Source organism: Hyperoodon ampullatus (assembly GCF_949752795.1).
Source record: "Hyperoodon ampullatus genome assembly, chromosome: 1".
Taxonomy (NCBI): domain Eukaryota; kingdom Metazoa; phylum Chordata; class Mammalia; order Artiodactyla; family Ziphiidae; genus Hyperoodon; species Hyperoodon ampullatus.
Window position 1 is genome coordinate 68,458,414 of NC_136914.1, and position 19,487 is coordinate 68,477,900.

The 19,487-nt window shown below is 46.6% G+C and overlaps 1 long non-coding RNA gene across 1 annotated transcript; it reads right to left on the reverse strand.

Moving 5' to 3' along the window:
* Positions 1-242: 242 nt before the first annotated feature.
* On the reverse strand, positions 243-17,149 carry LOC307056035. The gene is made up of 3 exons (XR_013810997.1): positions 17,087-17,149; positions 5,353-5,426; positions 243-361 (listed from the first exon to the last, which is right to left on the reverse strand). It is a non-coding gene; the product is annotated as an uncharacterized lncRNA (long non-coding RNA).
* Positions 17,150-19,487: the final 2,338 nt, after the last annotated feature.

The following is a 19,487-nucleotide window of genomic DNA, read 5'->3' on the forward strand; positions in this document are numbered from 1 at the left end:
AAGAAGTTCTTCAGAGAGAAGGAAAATGATATAGTCAGAAACTCAGATCTACATAAAGAAAATAGAGCATTGGAGAAGGAATAAGTGAAGGGAAAATAAAAATTTTTATTTTTCTTATTCTTAATTGATCTAACAGATAAGTTTAAAATAATAATAGTAAAAATATATTCAATTATGTATGCTTATATATATGCTATGTATAAGTGAATGAGTGACAGCAATGATACAATGGATGGGAGGCAGGAATTGTAATTATTTTATTATTACAAGGTACTCACACTGCACCATGAAGTGGTATAGTGTTATTTGAAAGTGGACTTGGATTAATTGCAAATGTATACTGCAAACTCTGGGGCAACCACTAAAAAAAGTAAACAAAGAAGGATAAGTGATATACTAAGAAATGAAAGAAAACAGAATCATATAAAATGTTCAATTAAAACTATAAAAGACAGCAAAAAAGTGGAAGACAAAAATAGGAACAATATAAAAAAGGCAACAAATAAAAACTAATATGGTAGAAATTAATCCAACTATATCAATAATCACTTTAAATGTCAATGTTTGAAATACACCAATAAAAGAAGATTGTCAAGAGTGGACCAAAAAACAAGACCCAACTATATGTTATCTACAAGAAACCTACTTTCAATATATAGACATGTATACATTAAAAACAAATGGGGACTTCCCTGGTGGCACAGTGGTTAAGAATATGCCTGCCAATGCAGGGGACACAGGTTCGAGCCCTGGTCTGGGAAGATTTCACATGCTGCAGAGTACCTAAGCCCGTGCGCCACAACTACTGAGCCTGTGCTCTAGAGCTCGCGAGCCACAACTACTGAGTCCACATGCCACAACCACTGAAGCCCGTGTGCCTAGAGCCCGTGCTCTGCAACAAAGAGAAGGCACCGCAATGAGAAGCCCACACACCTCAACAAAGAGTAGCCCCGGCTTGCCGCAACTAGAGAAAGCCCACGTGCAGGAACAAAGACCCAAGGCAGCCAAAAATAAATAAATAAATAAATAAATTTATTTATTTTTAAAATATTAAAAGAAAAAAAATAAATGGATGGAGAAATACATACAATGCTAACACTAATCCAAAGAAAGCAGAGTATCTATATTAATTTCAGACAGAGCAAACTTTAGAGCAAGAAAGCTATCAGGGAAAAAGAAGGGCACTGCATAACAATAAAGGGGTAAATCCTCTAAGAAGACAAAACAATTCTAATATGTATGTGCCTAACAACAGAGCATCAAAATACATGAGACAAACATCAGTAGAACTGCAAGGAGAAACGGATGAATCCATCATTACAGTTGGAGGCTTCAACACCCATCTATCAGAAAATGGATAGATCCAGCAGGCAAAAAACCAGTAAGGACATAGTTGAAATCAACAACAGTCATCAATCAAATGTATATAATGGACATTGATAGACTAATTTGTCCAACAGCAGAATATACAATCTCCTCAAGCTCACATGGAACACTTACCAAGATAGAGCATAGTCTGAGCCATCAAACGTAACTTCTGTTCTTCAAGAAAAGAAATCATAGTGTCTGCTCTGACTGCAATGGAATTAAACTAGTAATCAATAACACAAAGATAGCTGGAAATCCCCAAATACTTGAAGATTAAACAACACACTTCTAAATAACACATGGGTCAAAGAAGAAATCTCAAAAATATGTTTAACTAAATGAAAATGAAAATATAACTTAACAAAATTTGTGGGGTACAGTGAAAGCAGTGATTAGAGTGAAATTTATAGCACTGAATGCACATATTAGAAAAGAAGAAAGATCTAAAATAAATAATTAAACTTCTACCTTAAGAAACTAGAGAGAGAAGAGTAAATTAAATCCAAAGTAAGAAGAAAAAAAGAAAAAAAAATTAGAACAGAAATCAAGTAAATTGAAAATAGGAATCAATAGAGAAAATCAACTAAACCAAAAGTTTATCCTTTGAAAAGATCAATAAAATTGATAAGCCTCTAGCCAGGCTAACTAAGAAAAAAAGGGAGAGGACACAAACTACTAACATCAGAAATGAAAGAAGGGACATCACTACAGATCCCATGGCCATTAAAAGGATAATAAGGAAATACTATGAACAACTCTATACGCACAAATTTGATAACCAGATGAAATGGACCATTTCCACAAAAGATATAATCTGCCAAAACTCACACAAGAAGAGATAGACAATTTGAAGAGGCCTATATTTATTAGAGAAATTGAATCAATAATTAATAACTTTCCAAACATAAAGCACTAGGCCCAGATGGGTTCACTGGTGAATTCTACCAAACATTTAAAGAAGAAAATATACCAATTTTCGGGCTTCCCTGGTGGCACAGTGGTTAAGAATCTGCCTGCCAGTGCAGGGGACAGGGGTCTGAGCCCTGGTCCAGGAAGATCCCACATGCTGCGGAGCAACTAAGCCCGTGCGCCACAACTACTGAGCCTGCACTCTAGAGCTCGTGAGCCACAACTACTGAGCCCATGTGCCACAACTACTGAAGCCCATGCGCCTAGAGCCCGTGCTCCATAACAAGAGAAGCCACCACAACGAGAATCCCATGCACTGCAACTAGGAGTAGCCCCTGCTCACTGCAACTAGAGAAAGCCCACGCGCAGCAACAAAGACCCAACGCAGCCAAAAATAAATGAATAAATAAATAAATAAGAAAATATACCAGTTTCTATAATTTCTTTCAGAAGATAGATGCAGAGTGAATACTTCCTAACTCATTCTATGATACCAGCATTACCCTAATACCAATACCAGACAAAGCCATTACAAGAAAACTACAGACCAGTATCTCTCATGAACATCGATGCAAAAGCCTCAACACAATATTAGCAAATCAAATTTAACAATATATAAAAAGAATTATACACCACAATTAAGTGGGATTTATCCTAGTATGTAAGGCTGGTTCAACATTAAAAAATCAATTCATGTAACCTATCATATCAACAGGCTAAAGAAAAAAGCCACATGATCAAATCAATAGATACAGAAAAAGCATTTGACAAAATCCAAAACCTACTCATAATAAAACTCCTCAGTAAACAGGAAAAGAGGGGATCTTCCTCAACTTGATATCCATTTTAAAACCACATAGATTATCATGTCACCTGTTGTCTATTCTGTTCCACTGGTCTATGTGCCTGTTTTATGCCAGTACCATACTATTTTGATTACTAGAGCTTTGTAATATAGTGCAAATTCAGGAAATGTGATGCCTCCAGATTTGTTCTTTCTTAGGATTGCTTTGGCTATTTGGGGTTTTAGGATAGTTTTTCCTATATTCTTAAAAAATGCCATTGGAAATTTGATGGGGATTGCATTGAATCTGTAAATTCCTTTGGGCAGGATGGACATTTTCACAATATTAATTCTTCCAATCCAGGAATATGGAATATCTTTCCATTTATTTGTGTCTTCTTCTTTTTCCTTTTTATTATTTGTGTCTTCTTCAGTCTCTTTCATCAATGTCTTATACTTCTCAGTATACAGGTCTTTCACCTCCTTGGTTCAATTTATTCCTAAATATTTTATTGTTTTTGGGGGATGTTACTGTAAATGCAATTGCTTTATTTTTTTGCTATAATCATTTTATTTCTGAAAATAAAATAATGGCCCTTCTTTTATTAATGATTTTAACAACTTGAGTCTTTTACTTTTTTACTAGTCTAGCTAAAGATTTGTCAATTTTGTTGATCCTTTCAAAGAATCAACTTTTGGTTTTGTTGATTTCTTCTCTATATTTCTTCTACTCTCTATTTCATTTATTTTGGCACTAATCTTTATTATTTCCTTCCTTCTGTTTGTGTCTGGTTTGGTTTGCTCTTCTTTTTCTAGTGTCTTGAGGTGTAAGGTTAGGCTATTGATTTGAGATCTTTCTTTTTAAAATATAGATGTTTACAGCTATAATTTTCCATCTGAGCACTGTGTTGTTTGCATAAATTTTGGTATGCTGTGTTTTTGTTTTCATTAATCTCAAAATATTTCCTAATATCCCTTGTGATTTCTTCTTTGACCTCTTGGTTATTTAGGAATATGTTGTTTAATATCCACATAATTGTGAATTCCTCAAATTTCCTTCTGGTAATGATTTCTAATTTCATTCTATTGTGGTTAGAAAACAAACTTTTTGTATGATTTCAATTCTTTTAATTTTTTAAGACTTATCTGATTGCCTAACATATGGTCTCTACTGAAGAATGTTTCATAGGCACTTGAGAAGAATGTATTCTGCAGTTGTTGTATGGAGTGTTCTATAGATGTCTATTAGCTTAGATGTGTATTAACTTAGAAAGCTTAGATTGCTTTCTTTCTCTTTCAGATAGTTTGTTGTTAATGTATAGAAATGCAATTGATTTCTGTATGTTGATCTTGTATCCTGCAACTTTACTGAATTCATTTATCAGTTATAGTAGTTTTTTTGGTGGTCTTCAGGGTTTTCTATATCATGTCATCTGCAAACAGAGATACTTCTACTTCTTTCTTTCTGATTTGGATGACTTTTATTTCTTTTTTTTGCCTAATTGCTATGACTAAGATTTCCAGTACTATGTTGAATAGAAATGGTGATGGTGGGCATCCTTGTCTTGTTCCTGATCTCAGAGGAGAGGCTTTTAACTTTATACCATTGAGTATGATGTTAGCTATGGGCTTGTCATATATGGCCTTTATTATGGTAAGGAATAATCCTTCCATACTTAATTTGTTGAGTTTTTATCATGAAAGGATGTTGAATTTTGTCAAATGCTAAACATACTTCTTTCCCTTAAGGTATGACCTGGAAGAAGCACATACCACTTTTGCTCACATCCCATTGGCCAGGACTAAGGGCCATACATCGATTCCTTGGATATACTGTGGGTTCAGCTTCAGATTACTGCGATAAAGTAAATATAGCAATAAAGCGAGTCACATGAATTTTCTGGTTTTGCAGTGCATATAAAAGTTATGTTTACACTATACTGTAGTCTGTTAAGTGTACAGTAGCATTATGTCAAAGAAAACAGTGTACATACCTTAATTAAAAAATATTGCCAAAAATTGCTAACCATCATCTGAGCCTTCTGCAAGTCATAATCTTTTTTCAATAGTAGCATCAAAGATCACTGATCACCATAACAAATCTAATAATAATGAAAAAATTTAAAATATTGCGAGGATTACCAAAATGTGATACAGAGACACAAAGTGAACAAATGCTGTTGGAAAAATGGCACCTATAGCCTTGCTTGATGCAGGTTCCTACAAACCTTCAATTTGTAAAAAACACAATAAAGTGAAGCTCAATAAAATGAGGTATGCCTGTACTTAACTGCAAGAGTGGTTGGGAAGTGTAGTCTTTCTCATGGATGGCTTTATATGTTGCCAAACTTTGGTGACTCTATCCCTAAAAAAAGAAAACAGTATGGATTTTAAGGTTCAACCAACAGTGTCTGCCATAACATATTGATAGGCAAATACATGAAAAACCAGTAACAGTATTTGCTTCTAGGAATAGGGTACTGGTGGCTGGGAACACAGGTGAGAGGAAAATGTCCCTTTTAATGCCCTTTTGAACTTTAATACATGTGACTGCATTAACTAATTAAATATTTTTAACAAAGTAATAAAATAGCATTATCCTATGCACTTAGTAAACCTCCATATCTGATTCACTGATCAAAAGTTTTTCTGTGCCCTCACCCTCAGCCCCTCAGAGAGGGTTATAGATGTGGCATGAAAGTTGGGCCACATCAAGCTCTATTAAATCAGTATGGTTTGAGGAGCCAGGGAAGCCCTGTGGGCCTGCATAGGCAGAGGCCTGGAGAGGAATGCAAATTCAGATAAGCAGCTGGGAGAGCTGCTCTCCCTGACAGTGGACCCAGTTGGCACTGGGCCTTCCTTGTGCCCTTCCTGACTGTGCTTGTTTAGGGGGACAGAGGGCCAGTTCTGCTACCAGGCCCTTACCCCGGCACTGGTCATACTCAAAAGGAGGAGGAGGCCAGCGCCCTCTGGACAGGAGGGGCTGGGGAGCTGGGCCTGGAGACACAGCCAGCTCCTGGGGTGGGCCGTGAGGCTTGCCCTTTCAAGCAGAAAGCCTTTGAAGCATCTGCCAGGCAGAGGCCTCGGCTGCCCTTATCTGGCTCTCATTTCTATCCCAACATTTGTGACTCAAGAGAACCTTGGGGTAACTTTGGGCCTATGTGGGGTGAGGGCTGGGGGCCACCAGCAGTGAACCCCTCGCCCTAGTGCACAGGGTCAGGCCCCTCACCGGCCCCAGCTGGGCCATGGGGCAGAGCACAGGACAGACACCCTCCCACCTCCTGGTGCATAGACAGTGAAGGTCCCGCTCCCTGGACTGGCTCCCAGCACCCCATGGGCTCCCCACAGCTGCTCTTTAATGCCCAAGGGGCTCTTTACCCACAGAGAAACATAGCCAACTCCGCACCTTGTCTCACGTGCAGTGTAGGAAAACTGAAACAGTTAACATTTCTCTAAATATTCACATACTATTCCTACAACCAACAAGTTGACTTTTTATAATTTTAACAAAGTAGATTTCCCTGAACTGAAGTTAAATGTAATCAATTGCACTCTTCCCAATTCTAATGCTTCAGTCTCATAAATGTTTCAAACACATTTAAAAACCGACAAGTAAGAATATAATCATCACAAAACCGGATCTGCATACTCATACCGAAACTCATACCGAAAATTACAAATGCTAATGTGTAGGTCTAAATTTGTTTATTATCTCAAGTCAGCAGCCCTAGCAGCAAACTCGACAGACATGACACTATGTGCCCATTTGCCACCCATCACTGCCCTCTCCTGGGGATCTCAGAGAGCTGGTCATGCAGCTCTGGCCTCACCAGAGCTCTGTACCCCAAACTCTCCGTCCTGGGCAGAGTGACTGGACCAGAGGTGGGTCCTGGACTCTGAGTCAGGACCTCATGGGTTGGCCAGACATGCAAGGCATGCCAACCTGCAAGGCTGGCACAAAAGTTCTGCCCAAGAAGGGATGTGGATGGTGACAGCTGACCAAAGCAATGAGCATCTCACTCTTGGGGTACATAAATGTGCCTCTCTGAGAGATGAAGGGGGCAAGGGCTGAAGACTCACAGAGGAGACAGTGGGCAGACCTCAGGCAGGGCCCAAGGGGAAGCTGGGGACCAGTTGGCCAGAAGCAGCTGGAGCAGGAGAAACAAAGTGAGACACTGGTGCCAGAGCATGAGTGACCCTCTGGGAGCTGGTGACATGGGGACACCCAGGTCCGTTCTCCTGAAGAGCCTGGCTGAGGGGCTAGGCTGGCTAGTTTCTACTTCCCTGAGTGTTCTCACACAGGCAAAAGGAATGGGCAAAAGATGTTCTGAGCTCAGGTGATGACATGTGCTGAGGCTAAGTGCACAGAAAACAGAAGCTGATCTGGAGATTTATGTGCAGGAAGTGAGGGAAGCAGGACAGGGTGGGGGGAGAAATTGAACTGTGAGGTTATTCCAAGGGAGGCCTCAATTGACCCCATGGGGAGGCTGGAGCCGGGATCACTCATGAGTTGTCCAGAAATGAGCAAAGGGGGATTTGGTGAGCTTTGGGCCCCAGAACCCTGACTGAGGTAGCTCCCTTCTGCCCGGGGCAACTCCCTCCTATCAGATTCCAACACCTGGTCCTGAAGGGCAGTCTGTGTGGTCACCACTACACTAGAGGTGACAGACTCGGTCACCGAGTGTGAAGGAGGCCTGTGGTCAGAGATGTGGTTACAGCGAACTGCTCAGATGTGGTTATAGTGACCAGGTGTGGTCGGCCTCTGAAGAATGTTCAGTGAAATGAACTTTTCATGGTCTGGGGGAAGGGGATGATGGGATCAGATTTTTCTTCTAGACTGGGGCTGGGGCTCAGGAGAGAGAGCAAGTCTGGTGATAAACATGAAGTGTGGCCAGGGAAGGCATCTAAAGACACAGGAACAGCAGAGACCTCAGAGACCCTGTGGAGGTGGGGGCGCAGGGAAGAGCAGCAACAATTACAGGGAGGGGAGATCAGGACACTCAGAGGAGTAGGGGCGTGGTCCTGCCACTACAATATGTGGTGCCGCCCAAGTGGGTAACTAGAAGAGGGAGCCAGGAGAACAAGTGCTCCAGGAAGGAATCTTCAGACCAAGACTGAAAGCCCTTTTCTCCTGCCCCCACATACCCAGCTGTGGCTCCGTAAACTCAGTTCAGCCGGCTGCCTCTAGATGGCAGTGTGTGCATGCGGCAGCAGCTGTCCCACACTGCTCTCCAGGGAAGGCCAGGTTCTCCCACGGGACCAGGGAAAAGTCCCCAGAGCCGTGCGGGGGACAGGCAGAGGCACCTGTGATGCCTGCAGCATCCACCTGTGCTCTGCTCTGCTTCAGGTGGGTGGGGCAGGTGCCTCTTTCTCCCCTTCCTAGGGGTTCCTATCAGGGTCCTTCCTGGCAGGGCCTGAACATAAGGGTCCCAGGGGCTTAGTGGACCCCCAAATCCGTGTGTTCGTGACTCTCCAGTCTTGGGTGGAAGATTGAGACACAAAGGTCTGGACATAAAGCTAACACTTCTGATTCTACCACTTATGCGGAGAGTGACTCCCTCTGAGCCTACTTTCCACATTTGTTCTACAAATGCATAGCTCTGTGAAAGTCAGTTCACATGAGATTATTTCAGAAGAAATAATTTTTCACCGTCAAGTGATTTTCACATTTACACATAGTCCACAGTTCCCCTGGTGGACAGTGCTTTCAGGGGCAAAGCTGGGGTTGAACCTAGGCAGTCTGACCTTGCTCTTAACCTCTCTGATTGGCCTCCTCCCTCTGATGTCTTATTGGCCACATCTGGACTTCCTTCTCTGGCAAAACCATCTTCTTCCATTTGGAGAAATTACAGTAGGGTTGACTCACAGGCAGTCAGGGTTAGAAGGGCTCTGGGAGGTTACCTACTAAACAACTGTCCTCTCCCTCCCACCTTCAATTTATGGATTGGACAACTAAGGGGAGATAAGACTCCTTGTCACCATCATCTATAAGAGTCTTGGCATCCATCATTAAAGTATGCTCCACTGTGTCTTGTGCTAACACATGGGTTCCTATCACAAATCTTTATAGTGTGGTAGGGGACACTGTCTGAGGACAGAGGTCTCAGGGCTGAGGCTGCAGATGCAAATCGGAGCAAGAAGCCCTTGGAAAATTGCAGATTTTTTTTTTAACATTTAAAAAATTTCATTTGTTTTATTTATTCTTTTTTTTTGGCTGCGTTGGGTCTTCATTGCTGTGCGCGGGCTTTCTCTAGTTGAGGCGAGCGGGGGCTACTCTTCACTGCGGTGTGCGGGCTTCTCACTGCAGTGGCTTCCCACTTCAGTGGGCTCTAGGTGCTCGGGCTTCAGTAGTTGTGGCTCGCAGGCTCTAGAGCACAGGCTCAGTAATTGTGGCGCACAGGCTTAGCTGCTCCGTGGCATGTGGGATCTTCCCGAACCAGGGCTCAAACCCGTGTCCCCTGCATTGGCAGGTGGATTCTTAACCACTGTGCCACCAGGGAAGACGTGCAGATTTTTAAAAAAATAGATGGTTCTGGAACAAACAGGGCAGGCATTGGATGACAGGTCAAGAAATTAATTTCTTTGCTGTTCACCTTTCTCTAGGGCTCCCTGATCTTTTCAAGAAAGGCAACATCAATTCAAAACAGCTCGGAGTGAAAGGTCTACCAAAGACGTTAGCACCTGGCTCAGCCAAGTCCTGCCATACTTCATGGGGTGACCCATCCTCCCACTGGCCTCTTGGCCCCGACTTCCTCACTGCAAGGGCCACTGATTCCTTCATTTCATCTTGATCACTCACTCCCGTGGATACATCCCTCTGTCTGACCGTAGCCACGTGCAACAATTCCCGTCTTCTGCGGTCAATGAGGGCCCTCCTGCCTCACCCCTACCCTCTCCTTTCTTCCCATCTACTGGCCCTTCCACTGTCACTTCTCTCCCCTACCACCCACCACTCATGATACGACACCTCAGTGCTTTCTTTCCGATATTCTTCAAGCCTCTGCACTATTGCTTTTCTATCATGCCTTTCTAGCAAACCCTCAAACTTTGATCAATCCTACTGTCTGTGCTCTCTGCACCTGGACTTCCCCCAGCCGCTGAGGACTGATGAAGGCTGTGCCACTTGAGCTGTAACTCTGACTCTGGCTCGCCATCCTCACCTGGGCTCCCAAGCCTTCCTCAAATCCTTCTGTCTGCCCCTCCTCAGAAGCCTCTCTCATTTTCTACTAAGTTTCTCTGAAATCCTTGGATCCCACCAAACAGCCACTTTCCTTAAACAGGTGACCTATTCCTCCTATTTTCAGAAAAAAAAAGGAAGCCTTCACTCAGGAACCCCCACTAAACCCACAAACATCCGCATCTCACTCAGCTCTTCCCCCATCCTCTTGTCTCCATGGAGGCCCATCTGTCCTCCAGTCTTTGGCTGCCCTCCTGTTCTGAACCCCAATCCTTCCCACCTTCTCCAGCAAGCATCATCTTTTTTCCTTCAGACTCTTCAATTTCTCTTCTTCTACTGCCTCTTCCCTACATCATTTAAACATATTCAAGTTTCTCCTTTCTTAAACAAACAAACCTCTCCCCTCAGCCTCTTACCCTCATCATCTTCCAGCTAAAGACCTCACTCTGATCCTCATTTATTCTCCAGCCCACTTAACAGGCTTGTGACCCAACTATCCACTGGCCCAGCTCTCTGAAGCTCCCGACACCTGTGGTCACTCCTCAGCCTTGTCTTGCAGCCTTCCTTGCAGCACTGGAAACTGGGGGCCACTCCTTCCTTCCTGAAACATTCATTTCCCTTGACTTGCATACACACCATCCTTCTGGCTTTGCTCCTATCTCACTGGCTGCTCTTTCTCAGGCTCCTTAATCCCTCTCCTTTTTCTCTTCCTGGTCGTCTCCACATTCATCAGAATTCTGCCTCTGTCGTTTTTCCTTCTCAACTCCCAGTCCCAGGATAATTTCCAATACCTTCATGGTTTTAATCATCATCTCTGTGCAGCTCTCTCAATAATCATTCTCCTCTTCTTTCTTTCAAACAGGCTCGGAACCTAATTTTTTTTTAGCATTAAAATGTTGTTTTTTTTATTGTGGTAAAATATATATAACATATATAACCTAATTTTTTTTTTTTTTTTTCCGGTACGCGGGCCTCTCACTGTTGTGGCCTCCCCTGTTGCGGAGCACAGGCTCCAGACGCGCAGGCTCAGCGGCCATGGCTCACGGGCCTAGCCGGTCCGCGGCATGTGGGATCTTCCAGGACCGGGGCACGAACCCGTGTCCCCTGCATCGGCAGGCGGACTCTCAACCACTGTGCCACCAGGGAAGCCCATAACCTAATTTTTAAAAATTACATTTCCCAGCCTCCTGTGGAGCTATGGATTGCCATGCGACCGACTTGGCCAATGAGGCATAAGCAGCAGTCGGCAGGGATTTCTGGGGAAGTTTTGCTGTCCTAACGTACGTGCTACTCTTTCATCCTTTTTTGCTCTTTCTCCTGCCTATATGGAATGAAGGTAGGAAGCTGGAGCTGGAGCAGCCATTGTATGACCACAGCTGGCTCTGAGGATGCAAGCTTCCCAGTAAGAAGAGCCAGAGCAGACTGACAGAGTGGACCTGGGACCTGAATGACTGTGGAACTGCTGACCAGCCTTACTCTACTTACCTTCAGACTTTGCGTTATGTCAGAGTTTTCAATAAGTATAGCAGCAAAGAGCAACAAACCCCATTTAGGCAAAGCAATGTGGTTGGGTTGATGTTACAGGAGCTGAACACAAGTTTTCATTAATACAACTCCCAAATGTACCGTTTTTGCTTAGAGGTCTTGCCTGAACTTCAAACAGCAAACTGGACCTCTTTTCTCTGTCCAGAGACACCTCAAACAGAAGAGGTCCAAGTTGTCACCCCTCACGAAACACACACACACACAGTCACTTGGATTCCTGGTCTCAGTAAACAGCATCACCATCTATGCAGCCAGAATCCCATCAGTCACCCCTCAATTCTATCTCCTAAATATATTTTGAATCTGTTCACCTCTTGGATCTCATCACCGACTTCCTGAACCATTGTAACAGTTTCCTTCCTATTTTTTAATCTTGCTCCTTCCAATCCATTCTCCCTACAGCAGCCTTAGGGATCTTCTAAAAGCACAAATGTAATAATGTTACTACTCTGCCTAAAACCTTTCAGAGACAACTTAGGACCTGAGGAATACCAGGCATATACTGTTAAGACTTTTCCGGAATTATGATGTTGGTCCTGCAACACCACCTCTTTGGCATAGGTGTTGCTCTACAGACCACAGGGATGGGAATAGTGACCTACACCTGGTTCAGTTACGGAAACCTCTCTCCCTTGCCACAGTGATTGGTCCAAGACTGGGCACGTGACTAGAGCTGGGCCAATTAGAGGCCTCCCTTGGGATTTGTTCAAACCAACCTAGAGTGTAGTTATTCGGAGTCACATCTCCAACATGGGGCAAACTGTGAGCACTAGAAGAGGCAGAGGAAGGGGGTCCTGGACTGGGCAGCCCGCAGGATCAGCCCCTAGTGTTCAGAGTCAATCTGGTTTCCAGTTCTTCTTTTGATTCTGTGTGTGACCTGAGTATCCTTCCAGTAATTTTCCCTCCTTTGGCCTAAGCTAATTTGAGTAGGTTTTTCTCACTTCCAACCAAAACATCCTGACTAAAGTGAAGATCCTTGATTGCCTGGTGGTTCCCAGAAAACAAATAGAGCTCCTTCCAGCTTATGTTTTATAAACATTATTTCATTTGATTCTTACTATAAGCTTGTGAGGTGGGTTTTATTATTATCTTGACTTTACAGATAAGAAAAGTAGGGCTCAGAGATGTAAAGTATTTTGCTCAAGATCCAGAGGCTGAGAATTAGGAGCACGTGGACACCAAGCTCCTCTTCTATTCAAGCTGCTTCCCCTCATCGCCCCCCTGCCCCCCAGCTTGTACACACACACACACACACACACACACACACATACACACACACATACACACACAGAGGTGCTACAGAGCGGAGCCCAGGGAGAGTAAAAGCAGCACTGGGATAGGGACCAGACTGGGACAGGAGGGTAAGGAGGAAGTCAGAGGATGGTAAAGGCCAAGCTCCCTCCATTTAAATTTTTTTTTTTTTTGCAGTACGCGGGCCTCTCACTGTTGTGGCCTCTCCGCTCCGGACGCGCAGGCTCAGCAGCCATGGCTCACGGGCCCAGCTGCTCCGCGGCATGTGGGATCTTCCCAGACCGGGGCACGAACCTGTGTCCCCTGCATCGGCAGGCAGACTCTCAACCACTGCGCCACCAGGGAAGCCCCCCTCCATTGAAAATTTATAGCCAACTCCAGGTCCAGGAGAAGAAGAAACTCTCAGCTTCTTTCTTATACCCCTCCTTGTAATGTTTTTTGTTCCCATAATCTATACCTCAGGCTTACAGTCTGTGCAATAATTCAGTTATATTCTTGGCAATTACAGTTCTGGGGGCTAGCCCGGAAACTAAGTCACTGTTTACAATACAGCCCTTTTATGAGCTGGGACTGTCCATATCTCAATTCTTTTAATTTATTTTGTCTTTTGGTTACGTTGTACTTTTTTTTTCTTCTAGTTTTACTGAGATGTAACTGACATACAGCACTGTGTAAGTTCAAGGTATATGGCAAAATGATATGACTTACATAAATCATGAAATGATTACCACAATAAGTTTAGTGAACATCCATCAACTCATATAAATACAAAATAAAAGAAAAAGAAAAAAATTTTTTTCCTTGTGATGAGAACTCTTAGGATTTACTTTCTGAACAACTTTTATATGTAACATACAGCAGTGTTAATTAATCATGTTGTACATGACATCCCTAGTACTTCTTTATTTCACAACTGGAATTTTGTACCTTTTGACAACCTTCATCCAATTCCCCTTCTCCCCACCCCCCCAACTCTGGTAACCACAAATCTGATCTCTCTTTCTATGAGTTTGTTTGCTTTTTGAAGTATATAATTGACCTACAACACTATGGCAGTTCCTGGTGCATTACATAGTGATCTGATATTTCTACACATTTCAAAATGATCACCACTGTGATTCTTTTTACTTTTTAAGAAAGGAAGAGAAAATGGGCCTGCCCTGCTTTGAGTGTCCCTGATGCTTTCTGAAGCCACCCCGTATTATTGTAAAAATGGGTCAGGTAGGGCTTCCCTGGTTGCGCAGTGGTTGAGAGTCCGCCTGCCGATGCAGGGGACACGGGTTCGTGCCCTGGTCCGGGAAGATCCCACATGCCGCGGAGCGGCTGGGCCCGTGAGCTATTGCCGCTGAGCCTGCGCGTCCGGAGCCTGTGCTCCGCAATTGGGGGGGCCACAATAGTGACAGGCCCGCGTACTGAAAAAAAATAAAAAATAAAAAAAATAAAAGGGTCAGGTAAAGCTTGGTGGGTCTCAAAGGGCAGCTGGAAATGGCAGGCAAGTGTCATAAGTAACTGTCAGTGAGGGCTGGTTGGGGAGGGGTGGAGGCCTTGCCGGTTTTGTGGGCACTCCCCTCATCCTCTTCATGCCCTGCAGCAGTGTGGCCAACTGCTCCAGAAAGCAGCTGTCTCCCTGAGGCTGCTCAGGCTGGCAGGACCTCCAACAACATCGGGTCCGTGACTCACAAAGCTGGCCTTACTCTCTCCTCCTTGTTCTAGGCTCATGACCTCCTTCACATCCAGGGTTAACCAGAAATCATCAGGTGTGGATGATCATCTTTCCAATCGCAACCTTCACTGGAAACATCTTCTCTGCCTCCACACCCCCCTTTTTAATAATGGTGGAGTCATCCCTCTACCAGAGGTGTCCTCACCATTCATGCTCACATAACATCTCCTTCCACCTTTTCTTCAGAATCATCACTCCTGCATCATTCCTATCACTCTTCAAACCTGCTCTAGTAACTTCCATATTTTAACAAAACCCTTTGTATCCTAACAGAAGTAAAAACTAGATATGGCTATGAGCACTGGAAAACAGAGGATTAAACAAGACAAATTTCTTTTTCTCAAATACAAAATCAAGAGGTAATAGCCCAGAGCTGGTACGGTGGCTCCCTAAACATTAGGAACCCAGATTTATTCTAACTTGTTGCACTAACATCCTCAACACATGGCTATGGCTTCAAAGTTGAATAGGCTGGCTGCAGCTGTATTTACATATTCCAGTGAGCAGGAGAGAGCAATGGCTGAGATAAGCACACCACTTCCCTTTAAAGCTACTTCTCACAAGTTGCACGTGGACACCTCCACTTTCTTCCTGTTGGCTGGAACTGAGTCAAGTGACCACACAGAGCCATGAGGGAGTCCTAGAAACTTGCTTTTATTCAGGGAAGCCATGTGGCCAGCTAGAACTGGAAAGTCTATAATACAGGAAATGGGGGAGAATGGCTATTAGGGTCATCTAGCATTCTCTGTCAAAGCCTCCTATGATTCCACATCCCTTTCTAGACCTCTCCCTGTTCTGTGTTCCCTGTTGGACAAGCTGTCCAAACACGATAGCTCTACCATGGTCTGGCTGCCACCCCACTACTCCTGGAACACTGTCCTTATCATGTGCACCAATGACATTCATGTGGCCAGAGTCAAAGGATCCTTCCCTTTCTTCATCTTATCTGGGCTGTAAGTAGCATCTAGCACAGCTGACCACTCTTTTCTGAAAACACTGCTTTGTCAGTCTCCGGGACATAGCACTCTCCCGGTTCTCCTTTCGCCTCCCCAGCCTCTTTTTCGGTCTTCTTTCCTGCTCTAGCTCCTCTGTCTGACTCCTCTGGGTCCCTCTTGAACCCTCTCCTCTTCTGCATCTACCTCCTCAACCAAGGTGACTCCCTCAGATCCCAAGTTGTTTACCATCATTAAAATGATGCCTCCCAAAGCCCCACCCCCAGCCCAGGCCTCTCTTCTGGGCACCTAGTGACTGGACAATTGAACTGGATCTCTGACGGGGATCTCAACTCAACATGACTAAAACAGAATTCTTTTTTTAAAATTAATTAATTAATTAATTTTTGGCTGCGTTGGGTCTTCATTGCTGCGTGTGGGCTTCTCATTGCGGTGGCTTCTATTGTTGTGGAGCATGGGCTCTAGGTGTGCGGGCTTCAGTAGTTGTGGCACACGGGCTCAGTAGTTGTGGCTCATGGGCTCTAGAGTGCAGGCTCAGGAGTTGTGGCACACGGGCTTAGTTGCTCCGAGGCATGTGGGATCTTCCCAGACCAGGGATTGAAACCTGTCCCCTGCACTGGCAGGCAGATTCTTAACCACTGCGCCACCAGGCAAGCCCCTAAAACAGAATTCTTTTTTTTTTTTGGCGGTACGCGGGCCTCTCACTGTTGTGGCCTCGCCCATTGTGGAGCACAGGCTCCGGACGCGCAGGCTCAGCGGCCATGGCCCACGGGCCCAGCCGCTCCGCAGCATGTGGGATCCTCCCGGACCGGGGCACGAACCCGTGTCCCCTGCATCGGCAGGCGGACTCTCAACCACTGCGCCACCAGGGAAGCCCTAAAACAGAATTCTTGATGTGCCTCCCTGAACTGTAGTCCCTTTCCTCCAGGCTACTCCACCCAATAAATGAGGCACTGTTCACCCACTTACTCCAGCCAGAAACTTCAAAGTTATCTTTGGTTTCTCTATTCCCTGCCCCTACATCCATCCTATCAGTGTCCATGTCCAAAACAGCATCTTTCAACTACTCACCTTAGTGTGGCCACCAATTTGGTCCAAACCACCATTAGTTTTGGCTGGGGCTGCCATAACAGTCTAATTATCTCCTTGCTTTTATTTGTGCCTGCCACCCACCCAATTTATTTTCACACAGCAGAAAATCAGAACACATTAGTCTTTTGCATAAAACCCCTCAATGGTTTAATAAAAAGTCTCCATTTCTAAACACAGTCTTGCATGGCCTGGCCCCTGCCCACTTCCCCCTTGTTCTTTTTCCCAGGCTTGCTACTCTAGCCACACTGTTTTGTTTTCAGCTCCTTCACACATTCACAGCTTACCTTTCTCAGGGCCTCGGCACAAACTGTTCTTGACTTGGAATGCCTCTGCTTGGCTTTTCCCAAAGCTATCTCCTCATTTTCTTGACTTCAATTTCACCATCACCTCCTCAAAGACATTTTCCCTGCTGGCTACACCTAAAGTACAAACGGCTCTTGTTCTCTATCTCAGTCCTTTGTTTTTGTCCCAGCATTTACTTCAACCTGCAATAATGTGTCCTCCACCGAAAATCAGCCTTATGTAGCAAGAGGCTTCAGCTGTCTCATTTACTGCTGAATCCTCAGCATCAAAACAGGGCCTGGCCACAGATCAGGCGCCCAATCAAGCACCCACTATCTGCTCGAGGATGAATGGATGGACAGGTTCTCCAAGGAGGTCTCTGAGCTGCCTGGGGTGTCACAAGCAGACTGCATCCCCCTTAATAAGAAAAAACTGGGAATGGACTGAACAGTTCAAGATCTCCTCCTTACATTGGACTTAACCTGATGGTTGCTTTTACTAGAATGTGGTGCAACTAGTCTCTTGACCCAATTTTAACAGATCCGAGTTTCCTGCTGTCCCCAGAGCAAACCGCTTAGCCCTCCTCCACCTGAATGAGTTTAAGGCTCATTAAAAAATGAGGCCTGCCTGGGCCTCATTTTTCAGATAGGCGGATTGAGACCCCAGAGCTCAGCCTTTTTAACATCAGAGCCCAGCCAGCGGTGTGAATACCTCTCTAACACAGAGAGGTATGCTGTACCTTTTGTTCCCCCTCCCCCCGCAAGAATCCTCTCAGCCATCTTGTCAGGATGAAGGTGAGGGACAAATCTCGGCAGGCAGTCGAAAGAGAGCGTGGTATTTTTAGCACGAAGGCTACAAGCAGCCAGTCTTTACCGGCCGGTTTACAAAGAAATAAATGTTAATTTACTACCCCAGTCTTGAAGCCCACCCCCATCCCCAGTCTCCGAGGCCCGGCAAGAATGCCTTCCAGTACTTCAGCCATTTTTCTAACCCTGCGCTCACCTCTCTACCCGGTCACCCCCGTAGCCCCGAGATGTGGCACCCACAACTCGCGCTTCTCTCAGGCTGGGTTCCGGTGGGGTCAGTGACAAGGCCGACGTGGCGTCCACGTATTGCTCCGGCCCCCAAACGTTGGGTGCGGGTCCGGGCTCAGCCTGCCCCGCGCACCCAAGGGGCGAGCGCCGACCAGGGCCGCCCCCCGCCTGCGGCCCCGCCCAAAGCGGGACGAAGGGGCGGGCCGGGGACCCGGCGCCGCCGGTTCTGCCCAGGCGCGGGCTGGAAGGCCGGGCGGGGCGAGCGGTGGGGGCGGGGCGTGGAGGCGGGGCCGCGCCGGGCGGCGTAGGGAAGTGGCGCCCCTTTCTCAGCCGCCGCCGGGCGCCGCGCCCCCGGCCCCGCCCCTCCGCGCCCCGCCCCCGCGCTCGGATGGCCTGAGTCGCGCCCTCCCGCCCAGCGCCGCCGAACTTGCTCTAACTTCCTTGGCCCAGCCCGGCCGCACCGCTGCAGTCGTCGTCGCTGCCGCCGCCGCCGCCGCCGCCGCCGCCGCGCCCGGGTGAGTAGAGCGCGGAGTCCCCGCTGGAGCGTCGGGCCCTGCCCCCCTCATTGTCTGAGGCCGATCCCCCTGAGCGCCCTCTGGGGACTAGGACTGCTCCCCATGTCCAGGATCGGTCCCTCCGGTTCCCTCGCCCCTGCCCCGGGGGCGGCCCGGCGGGCGGCGCTGGCTTTGTCTGCCCAGATCGCCCGTGAGGGGCCGGAGGCCTTGGCCCGGACCCCGCTGAGCCGAACTCGGGCGCCGGGCGGAGTGAGAGCCGCAGCGGGCGACCCGGCTGGCGCTCGGGGTTCTGCCGCCCTCGCCCTGTCCGTGTCCCCGGACGGGTGCCTGCTGCGACCGGGCGGGAGTGGGAGCACTCGGGGAGGGAGGGGTCGGACCGCCGCCGTTCTGGGCTCTGCCCCCTCCCGAGTCTCGAGCCTTGGGTTGGGCACTCCTTTCGGTTCCGTCACGGACCCTCGGCTGCCCGGAGCTCGGGCCAGGGGTGGAGGGTGGCGCGGACAGGGGAGGGCGGTCCCATTCCCCGCCCCGCCTCGAGTGTTCTCCAAGTCGCCCACCCCGGCGGTGTGTACCACTCTGCCCTGCACGGGTTTGGGGCGGGCGGAGTTTGAGTAGGTGGTGATCCAGCTTCTCCGTGCTGGTCGTTTGGGGTTGTGCTTTGGAGCAAAGCCCGACTCCTGATCTAACTGGAGCTTCGGTCGAGTTGGGTCTGTGGCTGCGGAGCTGGCTTGTCCCGGGGCCACTGCTCCTGCGGGGAGGAGTGGTGGTGCCGCCAGTGGGTATGGGGCGTGTGTGTGTGTGTGTGTGTGTAGGGACTTGGGTACCGGGACTGCTGGGACACGAATCCGGGAGGCACG